The 16,562-nt window shown below is 42.5% G+C and overlaps 2 protein-coding genes across 9 annotated transcripts in view; one reads left to right on the top strand and one right to left on the bottom strand.

Moving 5' to 3' along the window:
• Nucleotides 1-633, bottom strand: part of LOC145714946 (putative gamma-taxilin 2) — a 54,282-nt gene extending 53,649 nt beyond the window's left edge. For 3 of the 7 annotated variants that reach the window (XR_014137071.1, XR_014137068.1, XR_014137067.1), the window contains exon 1: nucleotides 430-631. The gene's annotated coding sequence lies outside the window, so the exon portion shown is untranslated. Of the gene's footprint in view, nucleotides 1-429 lie in introns of all 7 variants that reach the window. The other 4 variants (XR_014137069.1, XR_014137070.1, XM_081794500.1 and 1 more) reach the window with 4 other exon arrangements.
• The window catches only part of LOC145714947 (eukaryotic translation initiation factor 1A, X-chromosomal), a 795,969-nt gene that overhangs the window by 259,814 nt on the left and 519,593 nt on the right, over nucleotides 1-16,562 (top strand). The window lies entirely within an intron of this gene.

The following is a 16,562-nucleotide window of genomic DNA, read 5'->3' as shown; positions in this document are numbered from 1 at the left end:
GAACTACGCAATAGCTCGCTAGTTCTGCCAGGGCGCATCCAGAGCAACTCTGTGCACCCACCAAAGCCCCAGGGCTAGCTACTGACCTCAGTCCCGTCTCCCGACTGTGGTGCCCAGCGCGGGGAGCACTGGGAGCAAGATCACCAGGCTCCAAGGCCCCCGCAGCGACATTCGCACGTGGCTGTCACACCTGGCTCACCCGCACCTGGCCTTCAGATAGGGCTGCGCCCCCTGCCCTTCCTTCTCAGCCAAGCGCCCCCAAGCCCTAGCGGTCTTCCCCACCCCATTTAGTCCTACACACAGGTAAAAACACACACTCGCTCCCACAGTCATCGCCCGGGAGGAAACAAAGCCAAATGTTCGTCTCGTGGCAAAGGTTACCAAACAAGCGTTAACAGCCAACACGTAAAAAACAGTATTCTTCCTCACCTTTTACCTTGTAGTCGGTGGCAAGCCAGGCATTTCCCCCAGTGACCTAACTGAGGATGGTGGGTGCCTCTTTCAGCACTACCAGTTTCACCTGAGTCGCGAAGGATTGACGCAAGCAGCCAAAATGTGCCATTTAACCAGCAGCACGGAAGCTTCCAAAACGTAGCTTTTAGGTTCTGTACCTCGGCAACCAGTCACGCACGAGAGGTATTTCACGTGACCGGAGGAGGTTGTCCTTAGAGGGGAGGAAGTCGGGCAGGATGGGGAATGTTAAAGGCTACGCTGTCGCTCTTTGGGGCCAAAGTTTCAGTAAAGGCCGTGAGGCGTTGCCAAGTCCGGGGTAGAGCCTCCGGATCGAACTGGAACTGGCACTCCGAGCAAGCTGCGTCGCTGTACCTCCCAAGCCCACAGCGTAATTCGGGGCTCTGAAAAAGTGAGCGTGCCCACTGGGCTGCGCCGGCAGCCTTCTGGGATTTGTAGTTTTCCGAGGAAAAGGTCCTGCTTATGGAAGGTATCCGAAGAACTTAAGAGGTATTCCAGTGTTTGGGAATGTAATAATAGATCAGCGTTGAGTGAAAGCAGCCACACACTTGTGTTTTAGTTGGATTAACCTAAGGTGTCCTCACACTTCTCAAAAAGTGGAAGACTGTTGGCTTTCATGATTTGTCTGCTCTCCAACACTTGCCCAGAGCCTGCCCTGCCAGCAGAACTTTGACTGTCATTTACCAGTTACAGCTTATTGGGAGATAGGGCTCTTGTCTTGTTGAGGGATTGCTGACCAACCCGGGCTTCCAGAACAAAGCTCCGCAAATAGTTGGCCTTTAGTATTTCCTGAATAAATTCTACTGTGTCCATCATCTGTTTCATTGATTACATTTACAATAAACTTGGTTTGCTGAATAGCTTTCCTTTGTTGTTGTTAATATGAAATGTTGCTCTGAGGGTTCCTGATACATTTGATACATGTTTCCATCTCATACAATCAGAGCTCCAAGAATTAAGACTTTTTAAAAAAGGTATAATTCACTACATCAAATTCTCCCATTTTTAAGTATGCAATTGGTAATTTTTATCATATCCATAAAGGTGTGTGATCATTACTATATAAATCCAAAATATTTTTGTCACCTTCACACACACACACGCACACACACACACACACACACACACGCACGCACGCACACGCACACACACCATGCTCACTAACAACCACCTCACATTTTCCCTTCACCCTAGCAATTGATTTCTTTTGACTTCAAGATTGTAGTATCCATGAGTTCTTCATTCTTTCTAGGGCTCATTATATTCCTTGGATTTACCACATATTCTCTATCCATTCATCTGTGGATGAATATTTGTATTGTTTTCAATTTTTGTCAATTGTGAATAGGGCTGCCATGGACATTTCTGTACAAATATTTGTGTGACCATCTGTTTTCAGTTCTTTTGGGTGTATACTTAAGAAGGAAATTGCTGGATTATATAGTAGTTATATGTTTAACTTATTAAGGAAGTGACAAAAGTGTTTTCCACAGCAGTTGCACAATTTTATGTTCCCACTAGGCGACATATTTATCCACATTCTCACCAACATCTTCCTAGTATTCATTCGTCTGATTATAGACATCCAGTGGTACCCTGTTATACTTTTGACTTGTGCTTCCACATGTTTAATGATATTTATCATCTTTTCCTGTGCTTATTGGCTGGCCTTCTGGAGGAAGGGTCTCTTAAGATCTTTTGCCATTTTAAAAATGGGTTGTCTTTTATCGTGGAGATGTGAGACTTATGCACACATGCCGGATATAAGCCCATATCAGATAGGGTTTACAAATATTTTCCTCCATTCTGTGAGTTACCTTTGCACTTTCTTCATGATTTCTTTTGCTCCACTGTTGAGTTATTTCTAGCGAATGTATTCTAAGTCCTGAAGGGTAAATGGGGAATTGCTGAAACGTCAGCAGTGTTCTGGTCTCAAGGCTCTTGGATGCGATAGCATTATCAGAATAGAGCCCCATGATCCCCCAAAGGATAGTTAGGTACAAAATTGGTTGTAACTTGCTGGCACTCACTGGAGATGCACGTACTCCCTGCGTGTTTTTCACATAAACATCAGACGATCCTTTGTTTTCTCGTCCTATACTTTGGTACTCTTTAATACTCGTATCTGATAAAATAAGAAATAAAAGCTATGTGCAGTTAGCCGCAGCTACTGTTTTCGCTGGCTGAGGCAGCCCTGCATGTTCACTCAGTCTAAGTGTCTGAGAACTTTTTCTTCGGTGCACAGTAACACCCCACAAAGGTTTTTGCTATTGATGAAACCCAGTTAACTTATTTGCACGTAAATTTTATTTTGCACTTGTACTTTGATCTCATATCTCAGAAACCACTGCCCAGTCCTAGAATATGGTGATTTATGGCTATGTTTTCTCTGAAAAGTTTTCGAGTTTAAATTCTTATATTCATGAACTTACACCGTTTTTAATAGTTTTCGTATATGGTGTATCATGGAGTCCAACTTCATACTTTTATTTGTTGATAACTCATCCTAGCACCATTTGTGGAAGAGACTATTTTCCCCCATTAAGTGGTTTTGACATTCCTTCTAACCATATGTGTGACTGTTTATTTCTGTCTCTAAATTTTATTATTGATCTCTATGTGTATTTATACGCCGTTACCATACTCTATTTGATTTTGTCGTACATTTTGAAATTTGGAAGTATAAGTCGTATGGTTTCAAGATTGATTTGGTTTTATGGGTCCCTTGTAAGTCCGTGTGAATTTTAGAATCCCCCTGTGCGTTTCTAGGAAAACAAAATAAGCACAGGTTAAAAAAAAAAAAACAAAAACAAAAACAAAAACACACAACAACAAAAAGCCAAGAGATGCTTTGAAAGGGATTGCTTTGAAGTGGCAGATCTGTTTGGATCATCTGTAGGCCACCTGTTAATGAGCAGTCTTCAGTCCTTTCATACATGAGCACAGAAGTCTTTGTACTTGTTTTAAGGTCCTTTTAAAATTTCTTTCAACAATATTTTATAGTTTCAATGTACAAATCTTGCACATCTTTGGTTAAATACATTCCTATATATTTTATTCTTTTTGCTGCTCCTGTAAATGGAATGTTTTCTTAATTCCATTTTTGGACTATTTATTTCTAATTTATAAAAATGCAATTAGTTTTTAATGTGTTGATCCTATTTAATGCCACTTTCCAGAATTTATTTATTATGTCTAATAGAAATGTTTATTGTGTACTTATGTATGCTTGTGTTCGTTAGTACTTTCCACACTGGATACAAAAGCATGTTTTTGCAAATAGTATTACTTTTTTTCTTTGCAAATATGGATGTGTCCAGTGATTCTGTTTCTCCTTAGTGTTGAAGGTTTTGGGAGATGCTTTGAGTCAAAATGGGACCTAACTTTCCAAGATAAAACTTACACGACCAGATTAAATAAAGGGAAGACTTAATATTTAGCCCTTATTTGTCAAGGAAAGTTCCAGAGCCTCTTATCTATTGAAGAAGTCAGAAAAAGGCTTTGATAGAATTCCCTTTCCCTCCTCCTCCCCACCCCCTACCCAGCTTCAGGCACAATTATTGGCAGATTACCGGGCACTTATGATCACCTGCAGCCGGGCAGTGTGATCATTTCTTGCAGTTGACCAGAGCCTAAAGCTTTCTTGTGCTGGCAGGTGCCTGGTACTCAGTGAAAGAGCACCGACTCACCCTAAAATACTAGAAGATGACCTTCTAATTTGCGAAAACTGGGCCGTGTCTGATATATTCACACTATCTCTGCAGTCCACTGCTCTTATATATTCACACCATCTCTGCAGTCCACTGCTCTTATTTACCCTTAAGTCTACATAGCAGAAAAATCAAAATTCCACCAAGGATAGATGGGAGAAAGCTCAGCCAGAGCTACCAGCATTGACAGGCTTTTGCATCCGTCAAGATAGAACCCATGGGTTTTATGGAAGTGCTATCCCAACTGGCATTGTAGTGTTCACCAGTGACTGTGTATTTCTTTATGACTTCCTCATTCAGTTGTGGCTCATTTCACAAAACAGAATAAACACATGTTCAAAGGCAACAAAACTGTTCTTTCTGTGAAAACTAGTCTTTCAGGACTCTGAACTTCTGGAATACTCCCTTCTGTTCCTACACTGTGACATAGACTGAGAGCCAGGGCCACACAACTGCGTTTCCACTCAGCCAGGTAAAATCTCAAAATTTACAGGGAAAAGTAACACATGTTGCCAAGTCACCAATACTCTTCTTCCCATTCTCCGTGGGAATTAGATTTAATCATGGTGAATCTCCAACCCACCCCAGAACTTATTCAGCTGTCCCTTTAGGAATTCACTCCCTCAAGGATTAGAGGAAGAGTTAAGATGGTGGGGAAGTAGGGGGACTCTGGGCTTTCCTTGTCCCTCAAACACAACTGGATTAAGGTCGGATCACTTGGAACACACAGGAAATCCATCTGTGGAGAGGCAGAAGGATCTCCACAGTTGGAAGAAGACAGCTTGGCAGGATCGAGGTGCGTGGAAGCGGATTGGGGGAGAGAAAAATGGCAGAGCTGTGGAGAAGAGTGAGCCATTTTTGTGGAGACAAAAGGGAGACAGAGAAACAGGGATAGAGAAAGTGTGGGATCATTTCACACAAGGGGACAACCTCTCTCTGGACCACAGACTGGAGAGCCGGAGGTTCTGAGGGTTGCTGTGTGTGTGTGTGTGTGTGTGTGTGTGTGTGTGTGTTTCAATCAGCATTTGGAGCTCAAACTCCAAGGTTTGGGAAATGCATGACTTTCTCTGGGGAGCGTATGTGAGGTGCACTCCCGGACAGGTGGGGGCTGGCCCCAGAGGGCGTAGGGTGGTGTAGAGATCTCCAGGGTGCACGGGGAGGGAACAGTGCCCTTCCGGGAGTACTTTTGGAGCAGGGTCTGTTACCTCTTCAAGGACAAAAGACCCCGCAGGTGCCAGCCGAAGGCTTTTCGTCAGCAAGGGAGAGAAGTGCACCCAGAGGGAATATCAACTTTGCTGCTGTTAGCTGTTCTGCCTCATAGATTTGGTGCTCTCTGCAGGCATGGGAGTGCTTTTCAGGCACAAAGGATATCAGATACAGTGTGGAGAGGCTCTACTCCGGAGAAGGCTCTACTCCGGAGAAGGGTCTGCACGTGCCCAGTTTTTTAAGACTTTGGGTTTTGAATCCCAGCTACCCACCAAAGATAAAACACAGGAGAATTGTGGTGCAGGGTGAGCTGTCTGCCATCGCTATTCTATGAGGGCTGCCTGAACAACAGGGGTGTGAGATCCCCAGTCCAGGGAAGAGAGATTGGGGTGGCGCCATTTCCTCCCAACACCCATGCAGTGGGACTTCAGAGAGCAATAAACAGTCCCCAAAGGAGGAAGGACCAGCTCAACACAAACTCTGCCCCCCTGTGCCTGAAACTGCATATTTTCTGGGTCAGGACTTCATCTGAGCCAAGGAAGTGGGCTGGTCTTCCAAAAGCCCAGCACAGACAGCGCCCCCCATAAACCGAGTGTACTGAAGATCCAGTGTTTAAAACAACACTTAAAGTTTAGGTGGAAAGTTTAGGTGGAAATAGGACCAGGTTTGATTTATTTTTTAATTTATTTTTCTTTCTTTTTTTTTTTTTCTTTCTCTTTTGGAATCAGGCTCATAATTTCTTTTTTATTTCCTTCTCTCTCTTCCCTTGCTTGCTCTCTCTCTCTTTCTCTCTCTGCATCAGATTTTTTTTCTTCTTTCTTTTTCTTTTTTAAATCTTTTTTTTCCCCTTTAGAATCAGGCATATAGATTTTGATTCTCTATTTGATTTTTTTGTTGTCGTTACTTTCCTTTCCTCTTTTTTTGGTATAAAGTTTTTTTTTTTTTTTCTCTTTTTCCCAGGCTTACTTCAACAAACAAATCAAAGCACACCTGGTTTAAAGTTCAAACACTCAGCTCTAAAAGCAAGGAGGAGCTCTGCAGAGGAGTAACCAGTGGGAAAGAGAAGCCAAACACAACAGGACAGTGCACACAGCATGCACCTGAAATACAACCTGAAGTGCCAGGACCTGGACCGTTTATGACCCTTTTTTTTAACACAGTAGTACTCCCAGGGGCAGAAAACATAACAACCTTTCAAAACATGCAAAAGACAGAAACTTAGCCAAAATAACAAGCTGAAGAAATTCTCCACAAGATAAGGGTCAAGATCAAATCAAGACCAGGGATTTGCTCAAAACAGATATGAACAATGCATCATCTGAACAAGAATTTAGAACAACAGTCAGAAGACTACTAGCTGGGCTTGAAAAAATATATGGAAGACATGAAAGAAACCCTTGCTTTGGAGATCAAAGTCATAAAAACTGGTCAGCCCGAGACTTAAAAAAAAAAATGCTATCACTGAGGTCCAAAACCCACTGGATACACAATGAGTACTGAAGAAGCAGAGAAGAAAACAGAAAATATAGAAAATAAAGTTATGGAAAATAATGAAGGCGAACAAAGAGAAAGAAACGAAAATTATTAGATCACTAGGGGAGACGTGGAGAAATTAGTGATTCCATAATATGAAAAAAAAAAAGAAAATCCAAATAATAAGGCTTCCAGAAGACGAGCAAAAAGCAGAAGAGAAATATTGTTTGAACAAATCGTAGCTGAAAACTTCTCTAATCTGGGGAGAAAAGCAAACATTCAAGTACAAAAGGCACAGAGAACTCACCTCAAAATCAACAAAAACAGGTCAACACCATGATATAACACAGTGAAACTTGCAAATTACAAAGAGCAGCTAGGGACAAAAGGCCCTTACTCTACAAGGGTAGACACAAAAGGGAGGTAGCAAACCTGTCCACTGAAACTTGGAAGACCTGAAGGGAGTTACAGAAAATATTCAATGTGCTGAATGGGAAAAAAATATTCAGCCAAAAAATTCCATATCCAGCAAGGCTGTTATTCAGAATAGATGGAGAGAGAGAGACTTTCCCAGACCAACAAAAACTAAACAAGTTTGTGACCACTAAATCAATCCTGCAAAAAATTTTAAGGGGACTCTACAAGTGGAGGCAAAAAACCCCCAAAAAGCCCAAAGAAACAAAGACTACCAAGAACTAGAGAACATCACCACAAACACAAAATCTACAGGTAACACAATAGCACTAAATTCATATCTTTCAACAAGCACTCTGCATATTAGTGGACTAAATTGCTCCGCTCAAAGGACACAGGGTGAAGAATGTATATAAAAACGAGATCTATCCCTATGTGCCAGCAAAAGACTCATTTTAGACCTAAGTACACCTGCAAATTGAAAGTAAGTGGATGGAGAACCATCTATCACAAAAAGAAAGCTAGAGCAGCCACACGTGTATCAGACAAACTAGGTCTTACTTTTTTTTAATGTTGATTCCTTTTTTGATAGAGAGCGATAGAGTGTGAGTGGGAAAGGGACAGAGATAAAGGGAGACACAGGATCTGAAGCAGGCTTCCAGCTCTTAGATTTCAGCACAAAGCCTGACACTGGGCTTGGACTCACCAACCGTCAGATCATGACTTGAACCAAAGTTGGCCGCTTAACCCACAGAGCCACCCTGGCACACCCAGACAAACTAACTTTTAAAACAAAGTCTGTAAAAAGACATGAAGAAGGACACTGTATCAGAAGTAAGTGGTCTGTATAACATTTGTAAATATTTATGCTGCCAACTTGAAAGAACCCAAGTGTATAAGTCAATAAATCACAAAATAAACAAAGTCCTTGATAATAACACAATAATAGTAGGGGATTTTACTCTTACAGACGTGGACAGAACAAGTACGCGGAAAATCAACAAGGAAACAATGACTTTGAATGACACGCTGGGCTGGTGGCCTTAACAGATCTATTCAGATTATGTCGTTCTAAACCAGAAGAGTTCACATTCTTCTCAAGTGTACATGGGACATTCTCCAGAATGCATCACATACTGAGTCACAAAACAGCCCTCCACAAAGATAAATGATCATACCATGCACATTTCCGGGTCACAGGGCTATGAAACTTGGAGATAATCACAAGAGAAAAGTAAGAAATTCCTCAAATATGTGGAGGTTAAAGAACGTCCTACTAAAGAATGAAGGGTGGGTGGCAGTGCCTGGGGGGCTCCGTCTGTTAGGCGTCGAACTTCAGCTCAGGTCATGATCTCACTATTTGTGGGTTTGAGCCCCGCGTCGGGCTCTGTGCTGACAGCTCAGAGCCTGGAGCCTGCTTCAGGTTCTGTGTCTCCCTCTCTCTGACCCTCCCCTGCTCATGCTGTGTCTCTATCTTTCTCAAAATAAATAAACATGAAAAAAAAGTTTGTAAAGAATGACCGGGTTAACCAGGAAATTAAAGCAGATTTTTTTTTTTTTAAAACATGCATGGAAGCAAATGAAAATGAAAACTCTTTGGGATGAAATGGAACCCCTTTGTGATGAAATAAAAGCCTTTGTGAGGCAGCAAAAGCAGGTCTAGGAGAAGAGTATGTTGCAATTTGAGCCTCACTCAAGAAGCAAGAAAGATCCCAAATACACAACCTAACCTTACACCTAAAGGAGCTATATAAAATAAACAGCAAAACCCGCAGAAGAAGGGAAAAATTAGAGCATAAATACAGGATGTGGAAACTGGAACAACAACAAACAGTCGAACAGACCGTTTAAACTAAATGCTCGCTCTTTGAAAGAATAAACAAAATTAATAAATCCCTAGTCAGTCTTGTCAAACAGAAAAGAGAAAGCATCCAAATAGGCAAGAGCACATATGAAAGAGGAGAGGTGACAACCAATGCCACAGGAAAAAAAAAAAAGTTACAACACTATGAAAAATTATATGCCAACAAATTGGGCAATCTGGAAGAAATAAAAAAAAAACATTCCTAGAAAATCACACACTAGCAAAACTCAACAGGAAGAAATAGAAAATTTGAACAGGCCCGTGACTAGTGCAGAAATTGAATCAGTTATCAAAAATCTCCCAACAAATAAGAGTGGTGGGCCAGAAGATTTCCCAGGGGAATTCTACCAGCCAGTTAAAAAAACACAGTTAATACCTATTCTTCTCAAACTGTCCCAAAAATAGAAATGGAAGGAGAGCTTCCTGATTCATTGTATGAAGCCAACATTACCTTGATTCCCAAACCAGGCGAAGATCCCACTAAGAAGGAATTACAGGCCAATATCCCTGATGAAACTAGTTGCAAAAATTCTCAACAAGATTCTAGCAAACTGGAGCCAACAACACATTAACAGAATTACTCACCAAGATCAGTGGGATTTATTCCTGGGCTGCAGGGCTGGTTCAACATATGCAAATCAGTGTGATACACCACATTAATAAAAGAAAGGATAAGACCATATGATCCTCACAGTACATCCAGGAAAAGCCTTTGACAAAATACAGCATTCATTCTTGATAAAAACTGCCACAAAAAAAAAAAAAAATAGACACAGAATAGACACATAACATACCTCAACATCATAAAGACCAGATATGATGGGCCCACAGTATTATCATCCTCAATGGGGAAAAGTTGAAAGCCTTTGCCCTGTTGATCAAGAAATAAGACAAGAATGCCCACTCTGACACTACTATCAGATATTACTATCTGATACCGTATTGGAAGTCTTAGCCTCAGCAATCAGACAACAAAACCTTTAAAAGGACATACAAATTGGCAAGGAAGACATACAAATAGTCTGTCACTATTTGCAGATGATCTGATACCTTACATGGAAAACCCAATGACTCCATGAAAACGTAGCTAGAACTAATACATGAAAATTCAGCAAAATCACAGGATATAAGGTCAACTGATATAAATCAGTTGCATTTTTTTTTATTTAAACACTTTTTTAACATTGGGGTGCCTGGGTGGCTCAGTCAGTTAAGCGTCCGGCTTCAGCTCAGGTCACGATCTCGCACTTTGTGGGTTCGAGCCCCGCGTCGGGCTCTGTGCTGACAGCTCGGAGACTGGAGCCTGCTTTGGATTCTGTGTCTTCTCCTGTCTCTGCCCCTCCCATGCTCATGCTCTGTCTCTCTCTCTGTCTCTCAATAATAAATAAACATTAAAAAAATTTTTAAAGATTTTTAACATTTATTTGTTTTTGGGACAGAGAGACAGAGTGTGAGCAGGGGAGGATCAGAGAGAGAGGGAGACACAGAATCCAAAGCAGGCTCCAGGCTCCAAGCTGTCAGCACAGAGCCTGATGGGGGCTCGAACTCGCAAACCGTGAGATCATGACCTGAGCCAAAGTCACATGCCCAACCGACCGAGCCTCTCAGGGGCCCAAAATCACTTGCATTTGTATACACCAATTACAAAGTAGCAGAAAGAGAAACCAAGGAAGCTATCCAATTTATTAGTACCAAAACCAATAAGACATCTAGGAAAGAACCTAACTAAAGAGGTAAAAATCTGTACTCTAAAACTGTAGAACGTTTATGAAAGAAATTGAAGGGGATACAAAGAAATGGAAAAGCATGTCATGTTCACGGGTTGGAAGAACAAACATTGTTAAAATGTTGAGACTACCTCAAGTAATTACACATTTAATGCAATCCCTTACCAGCATTCTTCACAGAACTATATCAAACATTCCTAAAATTTGCATTGAAGCACAAAAACTCTGAATACCCAAAGCAATTCTGAAATAGAAAAAAAAAAAAAGCTTGAGGATCATGATTTCAGACATCAAGCTATATCTGAAATTTGTAGTCTTCAAGACAGAATGGTAATAGTGCAAAAACAGACACATAGATCAATGGAACAGAATAGAGAACCCAGAAATGGACTGACAAATGTATGGCCAAATAATCTTCCAAAAAGCAGGAAAGACTATCCATTGGCGGGGGGGGGGGGGGGGGGGGGGGTGGGGGGGGTGGGAGGGGGGCGGCGGGTAAGCAGTTTCTTCAACAAATGATGCTCGGAAAACTGGACAGTGACATGCAGAAGAATAAAACTGGACTATTTCCCTACATGATACACAAAAATAAATTTGAAATGGATCAAAGATCTAAATGTGAGACAGGAAAGCATCAAATCCTGGAGGAGAGCACAGGCAGTGACCCCTTTGCTCTCTGCTGCAGCATATTCTTATCGCAAAGGATACAATAATACAGATTCAAAGGGGTACATGCACCCCCAAGTTATATCACCAATAGCTAAACTATGGAGCTATTCATCAACAGATGTTCATCAACATCTTCATGTTCATCAACAGATGACTGATTAAAAATGATGTAGTGTACATAGGTAGTATGTATACATATACATGCATAGTGAGATTTCTCAGCCATTGAAAATAATGAAATCTTTCCATTTGCAATGATGAAGCAATTTTCAATGGATGAAGCTAAAATGTACTACGCTGATATTAAGTTAAGATGAGAGACAAGGAGGGGGATCCTGGGCTTCACACGCAGCTGGATTGAGGTCAGATTATTCAGAACACTCAGAAAATTGATCTGCAGAGTGGCAGAAGGATTTCCACGGTTGGAGGGAGACAGCTTGGCAGAAGCAAGGTGCATGATGTGAGTTGGGGGAAGAAAGTGGTGGAACCATGAGGGGAGGGAATCCCTTCCATGGAGAGACAAAAGGGAGAGAAAGAGAGAAGGGTTGAGATAGTGCAGCATCAAATAAGCACAAGAGGAAAACTTCTCTGGGCCACCAATTGGGAAGTAAAGGTACTGAGCATCTCTCTTTTGCAAATAGGATATGGAGCTTAAACCCTGAGTTTCTGGACATGCACAACTTTCTCCAGACTGTAGCTGTGGAGAGTTCTCACGGGGAAAAGGGGGTAATGTATGGTGTAGCAATCTCTGGGGCACACTGGGAGAGAACGATCCCCTTTCTGGACTACTTTTGGAGGAGGGTTTATTGCCTCCCCAAGGACAAAAGACCCTGCCAGCGCCAGACAAAGGCCTTTCAACAGGTGGAGAAGTTCTACTCCAGAGGAGGAAAGAAGATCTGCACAGTGCCAGGTCCTTTAAGACACGGCTTTACATCTTAGCAGTGTGTACCAAGGAGAAGTCTCAGGATATTTGGGGCACAAGGCAAGCTGATGGCCCTTGCTCTTCTGCAAGGGCTGCCTGAACAGTGCAGCTGAGATCTCCAGTATGGCCATGAGAGACTGGAGTCATGCCATTTGTCCCAACACCAACACTCTGGGACTCCAGAGAGCAGCATAGCAGCCCCCAGAGTAGAAAAGACCTGCTTACCCCAAACTCCATTCCTCCATGCTTGGCAGCTGCTAATTAACTGGAGTAAAGACTGACGCTGTGATTATGCAACCAGCCTCTTTCCAGACCAGCAAACGCACCATTCTCTGGGCACCAACAAATAACTCTTTTTCTTCACCTTATTTTTCCTCCTCCTCTTCTTCCTCTCTCCTCCTCCTCCTCCTCCTCCTCCTCCTCCTCCTCCTCCTCCTCCTCCTCGTCCTATTCCTGCTCCTCCACCTCCTGTTCCTGCTCCTCCACCCTATTCCTGCTCCTTCTCGTCCTCCTCCTCCTCCTTCTTCCCTCCTCCTCCTCCTCCTCCTTCTTCCCTCCTCCTCCTCCTTCTCCTATTCCTGCTCCTCCACCTCCTGTTCCTGCTCCTCCACCTCCTATTCCTGCTCCTCCTCCTCCTCCTCCTCCTCCTCCTCCTCCTCCTCCTCCTCCTCCTTCTTCCCTCCTCCTCCTCCTCCTCCTCCTCCTCCCCCTCCTCCTCCTCCTCCTCCTCCTCCTTCCCTCCTCCTCCTCGTCCTCCTCCTCCTCCTCTCCCTCCTCCTCCCTCCTCCTTCTTTTTTGTTTCTTCCTAGTGGAATCAGTCTCATAGTTTCTGATTTGTTTTTTGTCGTTTCATTTTATGTTTATTTCGAATAAATATAGATATTTTGAATAAATAAAGATATTTTATCTTTGTTTTGAATCATGCTTTTCTGTTTGCTTCTTTTTCCTTCTTGTCTCTTGTTTTTTGACCCTCTCTATTCTTTGTGCCTTTGTACCTCCTATTCTTGGCTGCTAATCCTGTTTACCCAAACTCAGATGTGAGCATCCTATGGCTTTGTACTTCTTTGTGCCTTGTTAACTCATTGGTATAAGCCCAGGGTTCTCCACTGTTCCCCCTTATTGTTTTTTGCTTTTGGGTTTTTGGTTTTGTGGGGGTTTTTTTGGGGGGGGGGGAGTTCTTTTAGTTTCATGTTTGAAGACAATCCGTCATGATGAGTTCCTTGTCTTTTTAAATTTTTTTTTGGCTTTTGGATGGCTTGGAGGGTGATTCTGCACAATGGTAAAAGCATTCCACTTCCTAAAGTTACCCAGAATTTGAGATGGGTGCTAGCCTTAAGTGAGAAAGGATTTAGGTCGTGCCACGTTTCCCAGGAATCCGCCCATTTATTTTTAAGCAGATCCTTTGCAAATTGTAGCTTTTGGAACAAAGTCATATCTAAATCTTTTATATTGTCAGAGAGGTGGGAAGAAAAGATACTGCGAGGATGTGTCTGGACAGCATCCCAAGCTTGGGAGTGATTATAAGGAATTCCAGTCATGCATATATTCTGGTAGCTAGGGTCACAGGGCAGTTTAGAGTGGAGGAACCAGGCCTCCTGTCTTGTTCCAATAAATTTCACTGCAGCCTCAAGAGCTTCCAGGTGGGCCAGAAGTGTCTATCAATGGAAGTCTGGCTTATAAATGCTTTGGTAGCATTGACCATGCATTTATTAAGGACATGGGCTGTCTGGATAGTATGATGCAGGGTGACTCCCGCTGTAGTGCAGAGGTGATAATGCCTACTGCTGCTAGGATGCCCATGATTAACAGGCCAACAAACCTTTTTTGCCTTACGGCAGAGTGCCAGTGTCCAATAAGCTTGGAAGGCATGCCTAGTCCTGAAGGATGCATATAGGGTTCAGAGCTATTAACAGGAACCCAGGCTGAGATGCACTAAGTACTCATAAGAAGGAGGTGTTTAAATTGGATGATGTTATCATTACTTATGCAGGACATAAACCAGCCCTGAGAGGTAGAGATATTATCAGTATTTCCTAGTTGTTGGATCTGCAAAGGGGAGGTAGCAAAGAGAATGTAGGGAAAAGGGACACGAATAGTTGTCCACGCAATTTGGTCATTGTGCAGAGAGGCCCAAGTTAGGTTGCCATGTCGCTTTACATAAATTTCACCATTGGTTAATAGTACGAGTGAAGAAGGGGAGGCCTAGTTTCCAAAGATTACCAGGCCAAGGTCCTTTTAATTTCCCTTTATGTGCAGAAATTATAGGGCCAGACAAGTCTCCATCTTTTCAAAAAATATTCTCCTACTAGGCTGGCCAAAGGATGTGGTGTTATTAGAATATTTTGTTTCAAGATGTCCTCTAGGACCCCTGTCAATAATAGCCCAGTTACCCCAGTGAAGATTATGCTCAGTCTCTCCATAACAGGTTGTCCAAGGAATATTATTCCAGGGGTGGTCTGAATACTTGAGACTAGAGCAAGCTATAACATTAGGAGTGCGAGATATGCTTGTTTTTTTGAGGTATATCAAAGCTTGTGACCGAGAAAAAGGTAAAATCGTCTGGCCTGGTAGAAATTTGGGGCTGTACATGTAAAAGCCAGTTGATTTTTAGTCTAAGGCAAGCAGGTAAGTTGCTAAGTTTAGTAACACGCATAGGAGGTGCTGGAGGAAGTCACCGTGAAGGTCTTGGCATATAAAGCCAACGCTCTTGTTCTATTTGGAAGGGCAGGTTAAGATTGGCTCCATCTATGAACTCTGTCGTCATTGCTAATAAGAATAGCCCAGTCTAGGAGTGTTAGGCTATCAAATATACGTGGCTTAAGGAGATGAGCCCCAACTTGAATAGTGAACTTGGCCTGGACAAAAGAGGGCAAGGAGAAGAATCAGGCTTACGCACACTGAATTTTTGTTAAAGACAGAAATCATGGCCATCAGATGTGAATTAGGGGTATACGCAATATCATTGTTTTGTAAGAGGATGCCGGCCTGGTTGGGCGGCATTTAAGTGTTCCTCGTGTTGTGTCAGGGGCAAGGACTTACGTTTGTGGAGTGGCTTCAGGATGAGGAGTTCACGAAGAGGCTTCTTCCATATTGCAAAAGGGGCCGGTGGCCGCTCACTCAGAGGCATGCTCTGGATGTCCTGGTTCGTTGGAAGCTATCCCGGGGATCTCCGTGATGCCATGGTAAGGCTTTACCAAACAAGAAGGAATCCACAAATGTCCAGAACCTGAAAGAACACAAGTGTACCCTCAACCCCAGCTGAGAAGTTTAGTGGGCCCAGTCCGTGTGGGCCCCCCTTCAGCGGTTTTGCGTAGCACCGTAGGGTGAGAGGGTTTATCTTGTTTTGAAGAATGTCACTCAGCTGCATTAGTCCTTGAGGATTAAGACTTAAAAAGTTAAGAGTCATCATAGCAAGAAGGAGCTGAGGTTGTCATGCAGACAGCCGGGGGTATCTCCCCGTTTTTGTTTTTGTTTTTGTTTTTGTTTTTGTTTTTGTTTTTGTTTTTGTTTTTGTTAACACGTGTTTGAGCTTATTACGTGCTCATTTTATAATTGCTTGGCCTTGTGGACTATAAGGAATGGGTAACTCCAACCAAGGCTTAGGTAAAATAACATAAAAGGGTGTGTGGTCCTGTTGTTTTACTCTTTTTGTTAAAATTATATTTATTTATGTATTTATTTATGTGTTTATTTACCTATTCACTCATTTATTTATTACCATTAGCAGTAGTGTTTTTGTTTTTTGTTTTGCTTTTGTTTTGTTTTGTTCTGTTTTTGTTTGTTTTTGTGGTTGTCGTAGGATGCACTAATTGTATTTTGGTTCAGCAATAACTTGCATATTGGTCATTGGCCATTGAGGGAGGGGGCGAAAGGGCCAAAATCAAGGTCTATTTCCCTGCCTTTCTCAACATTGCCCACATAAATATGTTTTAGCCACGCGGATATCCATTTTTGCCTTACAGTGGGCTGAGTTTAGGAAAATGGCTCCCATGAACCTTAGTAAAAGCCCTTCATAGATATTCCATCCCTCACATGGCAGAGGCATCCATTCCCCTGCTGAACAGGAACACGCAAACGTGGAGGATTTGGAGGCTGGCAGCAAGAGT

The sequence above is a fragment of the Panthera onca genome, chromosome Y, assembly GCF_046562875.1.
Source record: "Panthera onca isolate mPanOnc1 chromosome Y, mPanOnc1 haplotype 2, whole genome shotgun sequence".
NCBI classification, from domain to species: domain Eukaryota; kingdom Metazoa; phylum Chordata; class Mammalia; order Carnivora; family Felidae; genus Panthera; species Panthera onca.
Note: the sequence above shows the minus strand (reverse complement) of the source record. Positions and strands in the feature narration are given on the sequence as shown.